General features: G+C 30.2%; 1 protein-coding gene and 1 long non-coding RNA gene across 2 annotated transcripts in view; both read right to left on the bottom strand.

Annotated features, from left to right (window-relative positions):
* The window catches only part of LOC18103835 (uncharacterized), a 32,017-nt gene that overhangs the window by 1,658 nt on the left and 18,187 nt on the right, over nucleotides 1-12,172 (bottom strand). The window lies entirely within an intron of this gene.
* On the bottom strand, nucleotides 4,547-5,673 carry LOC7484351 (uncharacterized). Its single transcript, XR_002977035.2, has 2 exons — nucleotides 5,418-5,673; nucleotides 4,547-4,969 (listed from the first exon to the last, which is right to left on the bottom strand). It is a non-coding gene; the product is annotated as an uncharacterized LOC7484351 (long non-coding RNA).

Genomic DNA, 12,172 nt, shown 5'->3' with positions numbered 1-12,172 from the left:
CTTTTATTTGTCAAGGTTTCCGAGAAGCTTGGGTATTAGAAGATACAGGAGCTCTTTCATTTGTCAACTCCTTTTCTCTCTCGCAGACTTGTCAATGCTGCTAAAAAGCTAGGGTTTTTTTTTGGAGAAAGATACAGGAGCTTCTCTGAAAAAAACGGTGTTTTCTTCTTCTGTTTTCACTGCTCCATCTAAAATGAGAACTTTTTTTTTTCTTACAAATGATCTGTTATGACACCATAGAGGACATACAATCTTTTCTAACACACACACACTATCTAACCTTTATGATTTGTGTTTTCAGATAAGCATGAACCAAAAGCGTAAAAACCCGACATTCGGCTCCTCTTATAATCCACAGGACATGAAGGGGAAGCTAGCAGAAACTCATACCGAAATCATTGTTGACCTAACACTTCCTCAGGGATCAACTCACGGTGAGTTCATGAACCCATAAGAATCTGTTAAAGGATGTACGTTTTGGATTTTAATGCCATGTTTTTTTCCTGGAAAATTGTTTCCGGAAAACCACTTTCCAAACTTTCCTGTGTTTGTTTGTTATTAGGAAAGTTGGTCAATGAAAAACACTTTCCGGTCAACGAAAACACTTTCCGGTCAAAGAAAAATTTGGTTTGTTTTCCAGGAAAGTGTTTTCCCTTTTAGCTGTGTTTGTTTTCCGGAAAGTGGTTTCCGGGAAATCACTTTCCAAACTTTCCTGTGTTTGTTTGCCATTAGAAAAGTTGGTCACCGGAAAACACTTTTCAGTCAAAGAAAAATTTGGCTTGGTTTTCAGGAAAGTGTTTTCCTGAAAAATTTGGGCGGAAAACACTTTCCGGAAGTTGTAAAAAATAGAAATGTCATTATTTGCTGATTATATCAAATTTGATCCTCAAACTTTTGATTGCTATATATAATTTATTTTGAATATTTATTTTTCAATTTCATCTCTTAAAATTTAATTTTTATATTAACTTTGGTCCTTATTTTTATAATTGCTATTTGCTTTTTACTTATCATTTTTTTATTGAAATTTTTTATCTATCAAATTTTATCCTCATTCTTTTAATTGTTACTTATTTTATTTGAAATAATTTATGAAATGTTAATTATTATTATTTTAATTTCTTAGATTTGATCTCTATTATTTTGATTATTATTTATTTTATTTGAGATAATTTATGAAATTATATTTTTTTTCAATTTCATTCTCATTCAACTTTTTAATTTATAAGTTTTGTTCCTCATTATTTTAATAAACTTGAGAAAAATAAAACATTAATAAGTTATTTTCCAGCTCATTTTCCATGACATAACCAAACACTGGAAAGTGTTTTCCAACTTATTTCCCATTACACTACCAAACATCGGAAAATACTTTCCCGGAATTCACTTTCCCCGGAATTCACTTTTCAAAAGAAAACTACTTTCCAGCAAACAAACGGGGCCTAAGAGTAGAAAAACAATATATCAATGCTTTGAAAAGACACTTGATGATTGAGTGCAATCTAAAAAAAAACACGGAATACATAATATCATAAATTTTCATCATTGAAGATATCTAGATGTATTCGACCTATATAAATGGTGTCATTTATCCATGATTTACATAGATATAGTGGATGTTGCACAAAAGTATTTGATAAAAATAATATTGTGTTTCTTAATGGTGATGTAAAGTTATGAAAGATTGATTTTCAACCTGCAGCTCCTAGGGAAGCAAAGGACATAGATTACCGGTTTATTGAAAGACTTGTTTTTGAACTTTTGGATGGTGAAACTAAATCACTGCCAAGTGATAACTTATACTTTCAAGCATGGAGGACATGTTTGTCAAACTCATGTTATCTTGGACTTTCTGAACACTTGCAAGGAATGTAAATTTGCATTGCAGCAATTATATAGGAGAAGAAATAAACCAAACAAGAATTATATTTGTCGCTCCTGATATACAAACAAAGAGAAATGAAAAGATGCTTAGACTTTGCCAAATGGAATGAGGTAATGAGAATGATTCTTAATAGAGTAACCAAAGCAAAATGTATTGATGATATGTCCTGTTTTCCTCTCGAGGATCACGGATTTTTCAAGAATTTCATTCGTGAGAGTTCTGAGAGCAATGACCTAGCTACCACCCTTCACATTTTTCAAACCCCTGTTTCTTTTCTCTGAGCACAAAAATAGTTGATGTTCACAACCCAACACAAGTTATTATCACAATAAGAACTAGAAATCCAAACTCGAATCTAATTGCTGAGCTGTATGAAAAATAGTTTCACCTAAGTAGAATATTCAGAAATATTTCTCCTCAAACAACAATGATTAATAAGATATCTTGCAATGTCATTCAAGTTATGAATATTGCTTCCATTAATTTTTTTTTTACACTACTTAGCAATGAGTTTGAAACAAATATTACTAAAATTGAAAGAATTATATCTCGAGATAGAAGAATAGATCGTACAAAAATTAAATATAATGTTGAAATTTTGATCCAGAACTGCAAAGGAATCTGCAACACTCAACATATTTAGCCGATAATAGTGTATTTGAGTGTTATAACAAATTTTTTAAGAACTTTAATTTTATAGAGACAAATAAAAGATTCAAGTAGCTCATAGTAAAAAAGGGGAGGAGAGCACATTTAGTCACAAGCAATATGGAGTTTCCATTAATGTTGAGCTATGATAATGACATGTATTGCATAATGACATGTATTGCATATATATAGCCATTAGGCATCTTAATTGGAGAATAAATCAACCCATTGCTAGCAGCAAATTATTGCCACAAGAATTACGTATATGAACACAACAATTGGATATAAATATTTAATATTTCAAAGTTTTTTTTATAAAAACACAATTTTATAATATTCCTTTGTTTTTTGATGAATTAATTTTATAATACTCATTTATTTTCCTCATCATTCGTCCCTCCCCACTTTAACAAGTAGACATTATGCCAAAATTTGTATTATAACCTTTCCTGTCCCTTTATACATCCCAAGGAAAACGTCTTTAAAAGGAAAAGAGCTATAAAATAATATGTTTGATATTTAAAGCATATTATAGCATAAGAATATTTTAATATCATATGTTGCCTAACAATTTTTTTTATGACTATAGCATTCATAATTACCGTGGCCTGTTAGTTTTTGCAGGGGCAAAATAATAATAATAATAATAATAATAATAATAATAATAATAATAATAATAATCGATTATTATTTTGATATTAATTTCAAGTATATCAATGATTTTGATGTTTTATAATTATAACAGTCATAATTACCGTGGCCTGATATTTAGTTCTTGCAGGGGGGAAATAATAATAAATGATAGAACTTAAATTTTTATATAATGTCAAAATCATTGAGAGATGCATACAATTAATTATCAATTTTGACGATTTTTAACTTGATAGCATTTTCTTAAAACACTTTCTAAAATATTATTCTACATTCACCAAAACAAAAATTGCACCACGATAAGAATAATCCTTATATAATTAATATTTAATCTAAAGGCAAAAAGTCCTTTGTAGATGACTTGCCCCTAATTTTTATTAAAAAAATGATATTAAAAATAATCAACAAAGTATTAAAAGGAAGAAGTGAAAGCTAGAACAATTTTTATTAATTTATTTAAAGAAAACGGAGTCCATGTATTTTACTTACCTTTTCTTTATATAAGCAAAATTTATTATATTTGATTTTGCTTCATTTGAACTTCAATTACAATTGATTAATTTTTTTTATTTATAAAAGCAGATATTTTGCTAGCTCCTTGTATAAATCTATCATACAAGCATCGACAATACTCAAACTTCCATGGATGTTCCTGGAGCAAAGAATTTCAGCAACGTTTTGTGCTTATTAATTTTTGTTCCCATCTTGTATAAAGCAGATTTTTATTACTCAAATTACTTGAATTTTGCCGGCTGAAGTAAATAATTCGTATCTGAAGAGCCTTTTCATGTATTGAGAGCCATCCTTCTTCTTCTCTACTATCAACAGAGTAAAGCACAACAGCAGCCAGATACTCTAATATAATGTTTGAGAGTGTGGTATGATTATGGTCTAAAATATATTTTTGTTAGAAATATATTAAAATAATATATATTTTTTATTTTTAAAAAAATTTAATTTTAATATTAACACATAAAAACGATATGAAAATATAAAAAATTAATTTTAAGCAAAAAGAAAAATTATAAATTTTTTGAGAAACATGGTTTCAACTGCATTCCCAAACACTATCATAATCAATTAGATATCTTATTAATTTTCAAAATTTAATATGCTATAATTAGCATATTTAAACAATCTAAAAATATAAAAAAAATTAATTTTAAATAAAAATATATTTTAAATTTTTAAAAAACATGATTATAATCGCGTTTTCAAATACTGTCCTAATCATAAAGATATCTTATTATTTTTCCTCTCACTACATACGAGAACTACGTACCACTTAAGTCAAAGCCTAAGTACTACATACGGTATAGCCATAACTTTTGTTATCCAAATTCATATATGAATTAATGGAGGTGTATAAAATCTGGCTAGGATATTCATATTAATAATAATAATAAGAAAACCACATACGTATCTTGTCATTCTCAGACCAACATAAACAAACATTGCGTGTACAGTACTACTAATTATAAGGTCCTCACTCTACCAGGCTAGCTTATTTTGCTTCTTGGAAGGCAGTTCAGAGCACCCAGAACAGAAACACACTGGCTGGTTTCGGTGTTTACTGCTGCTGATTGCAACCATCAACCACTGGTTTCGGTGTTTACTGTGATGCCATCGTCTACTTTTTCCTTGCTTTGTTTCTTGTTTTCTTTTACACTGTTGAAGCCGCCAAGAGAGAGCTTCTCCTCTGCCATACGAACCGCATCCATGGATTTGCGTGTTTGATTGATTTTGCCACCGCCCCCGTGACTGACCTCAGCTCCACGTCTAGCTCTTTTGATCATGCACAAGGAGAAAAGGATTATAATATGGACGTAATTAGTGAGATTAATTTCATATCTAAATCAAGTGATTATCACTAAAGATAATAATTAAAAAAAAGAAGTTGGTTGTTAGTAAATTCGCTATATATCTAAGTTACCAGTTAAACTCTTTCAAGACTTCCTCTAGAATCCTAGAAACCATGTTTTTGGTATGCTAACACATAAATTAATTTATGATTTTTATATCAGCTGGAGTGATTAAGAAATCGATAATGTTCTCGTCAAAAAATAAAGAGAAGAAGAAGAAGACGAAGTGATCAGGAGAAGAAAACACAAGACGGAAGGAAATAAAGAAGAAAAAAAGGCACATGCATGTTCACCACTAATTATTTGACTGGACTGGAACGAAATTCAGGCGTTGATGAACCAGATTAATGACAAGAAAAGCCACAACATACATGGGAAGATTGACCACCATGATCAGAGTTTTCCGCTGTAGGCAAAGCCTGGTACTAGCCATGCGGAGGACCATGGTCGACTTTGGCATGAAGCCACTCACCAGAGGCATGCAGGCCATAACAGAGAAAATTTTTCTTTGTGAAATGCTCTACAACTCTAACTCTATTGACTACCTTAGCATGAGAGTTGAGGAGAGGCATGATTATATAACGGATGGTGGATGAGTTTTGCTTGTTTAGAGGGTGTTTGAGACTGTAATTGTGATTGTTTTTAAAAGTGTTATTTTACCTTAAAATACATTAAAATAATATTTTTTATTTTTAAAAAATTATTTTTGATATCTTCACATCAAAATAATCTGAAAACACTAAAAAATATTAATTTAAAGCAAATAAAAAATAAAAAAATTTCAAATTTTTAAAAAAACGCATTCAAAACGTAAAAAAAATTAGAAATGTAGTGTAAAGTGTTTTTAAAAAGTATTTTTTATTTGAATGCATAAAAAACTGAAAAAAACATCTATTTTATATTTTTTTTCAAAATAAATATACTTATAAAAGCACATAAAAATTAAAGATAGCACAATTGCAAGTAGGAATTATAAACACATAAAAAGAAAAGATAGCACAATTCCAAGTAGGAATCAATTTGTGCTGCAAATTCCATTCAAAGTGAAACGGAGAACGGCCCTTTGGATATTAAAAACATGGTGATCGATGAACATTAACTTTCAACGTGCAATAATATATAGGAAAGTATTTTGATGACAGAACGCAAGAATAATTCTGTGTTTCTACCACCAAACAACTTATCCTTCTGCATATATTCAAGTTGCATGCTGCTCAGTGATCCGGAGCTTATAAGCTTGTTTATAGACTTATAATACTTGATTAATGACACTGATCAGATATCAGAAGATCTACTTTCTCTTGAAGATATATATATGGAATTAAAAAAATAGTTTTATAGTAAGCTGAAGCATGTCAAAATATTCCAAATTACCACATGATCCACACCACTTCGTCTTTGAGTAATCATGAAGGTATTCACTCTCCCTTATTTTTATGAGAGATATAGATCGATCTCGTGTCTCGATTGCAAGATACATAGAGGGATGTGTTGGCTTCTGTTAAACGGGAGTATCCAACATCGTTAATGGATATATTTAATATCAAATTAAAAATATAATTTTTATAGGTTAAATTATTTCTTAAACATTATTTTAACATGAAACATTAAAATAATTAAAACAAGTTGTGAAATAATGAAAGAACGATAGATTTTCTTATATTTTGTATAGGAAGAAGTTGAAAGTTAAAAATTCTGTTTTTTTTTTTATCAATTCATTATTTTTTTTATTTATATAGCCCGTGAATATAGAGTCTAAATATTCTTTTTTTTTAATCATATTTTAAAGTAAAAAATTATCAAGTTAATTTTGTTTTATAACAGATAATTAAAGATGATAAAAAAAAAAATTAATTCTACATTAGTTTTGATTCCAAAACCCACTATAAAAATGAGGCTCAAGAAGATGTTTAACACAAATTTTTAAACTCTTCTTCCCCTTAGTTTCCCAAATTGCCTTCCTTTAGTTTAACCTTTGATTTTTTCTTTGTTTTTCCTTCTACTCTATAGCTTAGGTTTTGTTATATTATAGAGACATTTTGAGTTATATTTTGACACAAATAAAAAAAAACACAAGAAAACAACAATCACATAAAAAGACATGATTGGTTGAATTTTGCACTTTATTACTGAATTTTCTTCTCTAATCTGGTATGTTTCGTTTTTAAGAAGTTTATAACTTTTTAAATAGGTTTGAAATTGACCTTTATAAGGTTAAAAAAAAAATTAGAATCATAAGTCAAATAGAAAAGACAACATAAAATCTGAAATTGTGCTAAAAATCCAAAATAAAAAGAAAATTAACAAAATTGACTAAGAAAAGATACATCGAGGGATGTGTTGGCTTCAGTTAAACGGGAATGTCCAACATCGTTAACGAATATATTTCATATTAGATTACAAATAGAATTTTTAGGGTGAAATTATTTCTTAATAGTTATTTTAACATGAACTAAAACAAGCCATGAGATAATGAAAAAATGCTGGATTTTTCTTATATTTTGTATAGTGAGAAGTTGAAAGTTAAAAATAGATTCATTGGAAACCAATGTTTTTAGAAGGGAAATGCTCTAAGAGAAGTAAGCTTTGAGTATAGGTCATGCTCGATATGGGCTCAAGCCATAATTTCAGATCTTGTGCTTAGGCTTGAGTTTGAATTTACTATAAAATATTTTTTTAACTCATAAAAGCTTATTTTTATATTAATTCATTATTCTTTTTATTTATCTAGCCCATGAATATAGAGTCTGAATTTTTTTTAAAAAAAATCATATTTTAAAGTAAAAAACGGTCAAGTTAATTTTGTTTTATGATAGATAATTAAAGATGATAAATAAAAATTTCATCTTTTTTTCCTATTATTATAAGATACTAGAAATATTATAAATATGTTTGTTTTTTTACACTTAAAAACTATTTTTTAAAATTTTAAAATTTTTTTATTTTAAATTATTATTTTTTATGATTTTAGATTATAATGATGTTAAAAATATATTTTTTTAAAAAAAACCATTATCACAATTTTAAATATTATATATATAAGGCAAAATCACGCATGCTTGATTTGTGCGAGGGAATAACTCTTGATAGGTTGGAGATAATCTGGAGGGATTCTTGCTAGCGAGATTCTTACTGTATCATTTCAAAGTGACTCACACCTGGATTGGTTTCTGCTAAAGAATTAAAATTGATGATCTTTAGGGATACTTGCTTCTACAACCCTAGTGTTCCATGCATGGACAAAATGACATCCTTATGCTTTTTTTATGTTATAAAAATTATGCTTTTTAAAATATAAAAAAAAATTGGGGTAAGAAATTTGGTTACCATAATTATTATTCTCTTTACAATGCTTATGATATAAAATCTTGTAAAAAATTTTATGTAGTAAGATTTTAAAAAAAATGATGTTTTGAAATAGATCGAGTCATCTAGGTGACTAAACTTATCACAAGAAATTTTAAAATGGTCAAATTATTTAGGTGATTAGCCTGGATGTTAAAAGTTAAAAAATAATCAAATTGTTTTGGTGACTGACTCGTTTGTGAAAAATTTGAAGATTTTTCAAATGGTCTAATTATTTTAGGCAATAAACCAGTTTGTGAAAAATTTGGAAATTTTTCAAAATAGTCTAATTGTTCAAGCCAACTAGCCTGTTTATAAAAAATCTATTTTTTTTTCTAAATGGTCTCATTGTTCCATGCAACTTACGCTTAAAAAATATTCAAAGATTTCTTGAGAATGGTCTAATTGTTCCAAGTGACCTGTCCATAAGAAAAAATTAAAATGTTTTCGAGAATAATCTAATTGTTCCAAATGACCTTTCAAAATGATCTAATTGTTCCATGCAACTAGCCTGTAAAAAATATTCAAAGATTTCTTGAGAATGATCTAATTGTTCCAAGTAACCTGTCCATCAGAAAAATTTAAAGATTTTTCAAGAATGATCTAATTGTTACAAACGACTTTTCAAAATGATCTAATTGTTCAATGCAACTTACCCGTAAAAAATATTCAAAGATTTTTTAAAAATGATCTAATAGCTCTATCCAACTTGCTCGTAAAAAATATTGAAAGATTTCTTGAGAATGGTCTAAGTGTTCCAGGTGACATGCCCATCAGAAAAATTTAAAGATTTTTCAAGAATGATCTAATTGTTCCAAACGACCTATCCATAAAAAAATTAAAGATTTTTCTAGAATGGTCTAATTGTTCCAAGCAACCTACCTATCATAAAAATTTATAGCCTTTTCAAAAATGGTCTAATTATTTCAAACGACCTGTCCATTTAAAAAATATTTCAGAAATCTGGTTGTTTACAAAGGTAACCTATCTCATGTTTAGAAATGACTTACCCGACCATGGGATTTAATGACATGGTTAGCCTCTTCATGACATGAAGATGTCCTAATTGCATGATTGATTCTGAAATTTCTTGATTGCAAGGTTGAACATGAAACTTTCTAATGACACGGTTAGCCTCTTCTTCTTGATTGCGATGTTGAAACCAATATTTCTCGATGACATGGTTAGCTTCTTGATGAGCAGGTTAAATTACTGATTGTAGGGTTAAAACTAACATTTCCTTATAACAAGGTTGAATTCCTTTTTCATGATTGCAAGGTTAGAAATTGATATTTTCTAATGACAATTGTCGTACCCGACATCGAGGCGGCCTCAAAAATTAATGTTTCATGGAAAGAAAAGATTTTTGGCATCTTGTTTTTTTAGGGGAAAATGTCTTGTTTCAGGAGTCGCCACCTAGAATTACGGTCACTAGGAACCCTAACTGGTCATCAGAGATTCTATGGCTCGGGATTGGTTACGTAAAAGGGAAGATATTATCACCCCTTAAACATTCTGCCTGAGGTAGACTGCATTGTTGATTTTGTCTTAAATTGCTAAATGTTTATTAGTTTATGCTATGATAATTTGCTTATAATATTCCTGACTCTGGTGTCAGTGAATATTCATAAAAAAATTATTTTTTACGCATGCAAATATTTTTTTTATTTTCTAGCTAAATAAAATAAAATACAATGAATAAAAATAATATAAATTTAAACCGGTATTTTTATTCCTGACTCTGGCGTCAGTGAATAAACCAATAAATTTATATTATTTTTATTTATGCATACACATTTTTATTTTTTCTACTTTTTTTACTTTTCTGTTTTTTATTTTTTTATTTTTTTTGGGCTGGGTCCAACTCAGCCCACGTGGGCTAGCCTGAACCCAGCCAGCCGGGCCCGGTCACTGGCCCAAGCCAGCGACCCGGCTGGGCCACATGAAGCACGCGTGAACCAAATCACGCGTGCATGAGCAGATAAATTCAAAGTAAACGGCAGACAGTGAATTAAAACGAAAAGCAGGGAAATAGAGTAAAAGACTTGTCTGGTTCTTTTGCAGAAAATTTACGCGAGATTGCTGAGGGCGACGCTCCTGCTTTCAAGTTTCCTCTTGCTCCTTCTGCTTGTCTTTCCTTTTTGTTTCGTTTCCCTTGTTTATCAGACCCTCCCCTGTTTGCGTTCTGTCACCTTCAGTTTTGAGATGAAGGGATGAAGACAAATGCGGGGCTGATTCTCCTCTCTGTGTCGCTCCTTGTTTGTTCCTTTTGTTCCTCCCTCTGTTTTGTTCTCTGGTCTCTCTCTGTCTACTCCCTATCTATTCCCCTGTTTATTTTCCTTCGTCCCTGTTCTCCGAGAAGAAACAAGGAAAACAGTTTGCTATTCTGGTTCGTCCTCTGTCTTCGTTTTCTGCCGTTCGTCTCTGTCTCCTGGTTTTTTTTTCAGTTCTCCCTCTGTTTTCTTCTTCCTCTCCACTGTTTTTTTCGTCTCTGTGTTTCTTGTTCCCTGCCGTTCGTGAGCTTTTTTTCCGTCCCTCGTGGCTCTTTTTCTTTAGCCTCCTCTGTTTCTTTGAGAAGAAACAGAGGAACGAAAGTCTGCTCGTGGCTCTCTTCTCGTCTCTGTATTATGTCTGTTCGGAGGGGGAAGGGGGTGGCGCAACCGGAGACGAGGTTGGCGCTCCTGTGCTGGCTGGCCAATGCGCCTCACTGTTTTTTTTTTTTTGTCTCTCCAGTCTTCTCTCTCTCGGTTCTACTGGTTTTGTTTTCTTTTTATTTTTTTAGTAAGCAAAATAATTAAAATAAAAACATCAAAAATTAGGTTATCACAAAATGATATTTTTTTAATTGATTACAAAGTTTAAACTTTTCTTGGTATCATGGCTTAAGGATAATTTATTTGTTAACTTCGATTCATTGGAGTCTTATTAGATCCTATTGAGGATTTTCATATATAATTTTTGCAAAAATATTGTGTAATGTTTGGAGGTCAGATGACATGTATGCATCATTATCTAGTTTGAAATATAGTCCCTCATTCTCTTCAATGATGACAAGGCTTGTTATTTTCTGTCCTAACCTTTTTTGGTCACTTGATTTAGTGGCTCGCTTAAATTCTCTATATTTGAATCTCCTACTGGGATGTAGGTAGATAGATTGGGATTTTATAGTGACTCTTCAATGATGACAAGGCTTGTTATTTTCTGTCCTAACCTTTTTTGGTCACTTGATTTAGTGGCTCGCTTAAATTCTCCATATTTGAATCTCCTGCTGGGATGTAGGTACATAGATTGGGATTTTATAGTGACCATTACCCCTTTATTCTTAGTAAAAAGTTTTTGTTTTGTTGACCATTTAGAATGGATCAACTACCCTTTTAAAAACATGTCTATACCTCTATACCCTTATCCAATCATGCATCCTAAGGGTGGTATCGTTATGTCATTGCTTAGTCATAGTCTTTTTCTTGATTGAGTCATGGTGATCAACTTTAGAAGAAGTTTATCAAGTCATTTATTTTCATGGACTATTTCAAACAAGACTATCATTCAAGGCTTCTGATCATACAACTTTAGTTATGTGTATCATACAACAATATCCTTATTAGGGATTTTCCTACCATTCAATGCTTATGATCATCACTTGACTATTTTCAACATAATGAGCTTCTTTAAGTTTAATTTTTCTCAATTGACCTAAATATGCTTGTCTTTTTAAAGATCATTAAAAGATGTGTATATTCTTTTATCAACAAGTTTGCTAAATCAGTTAGCAATTTTTTTT

This window comes from Populus trichocarpa, chromosome 12 (genome assembly GCF_000002775.5).
Source record: "Populus trichocarpa isolate Nisqually-1 chromosome 12, P.trichocarpa_v4.1, whole genome shotgun sequence".
Lineage (NCBI taxonomy): Eukaryota > Viridiplantae > Streptophyta > Magnoliopsida > Malpighiales > Salicaceae > Populus > Populus trichocarpa.
The sequence above is the reverse complement of the archived record's forward strand: the minus strand, read 5'-3'. Positions and strand labels throughout refer to the sequence as shown.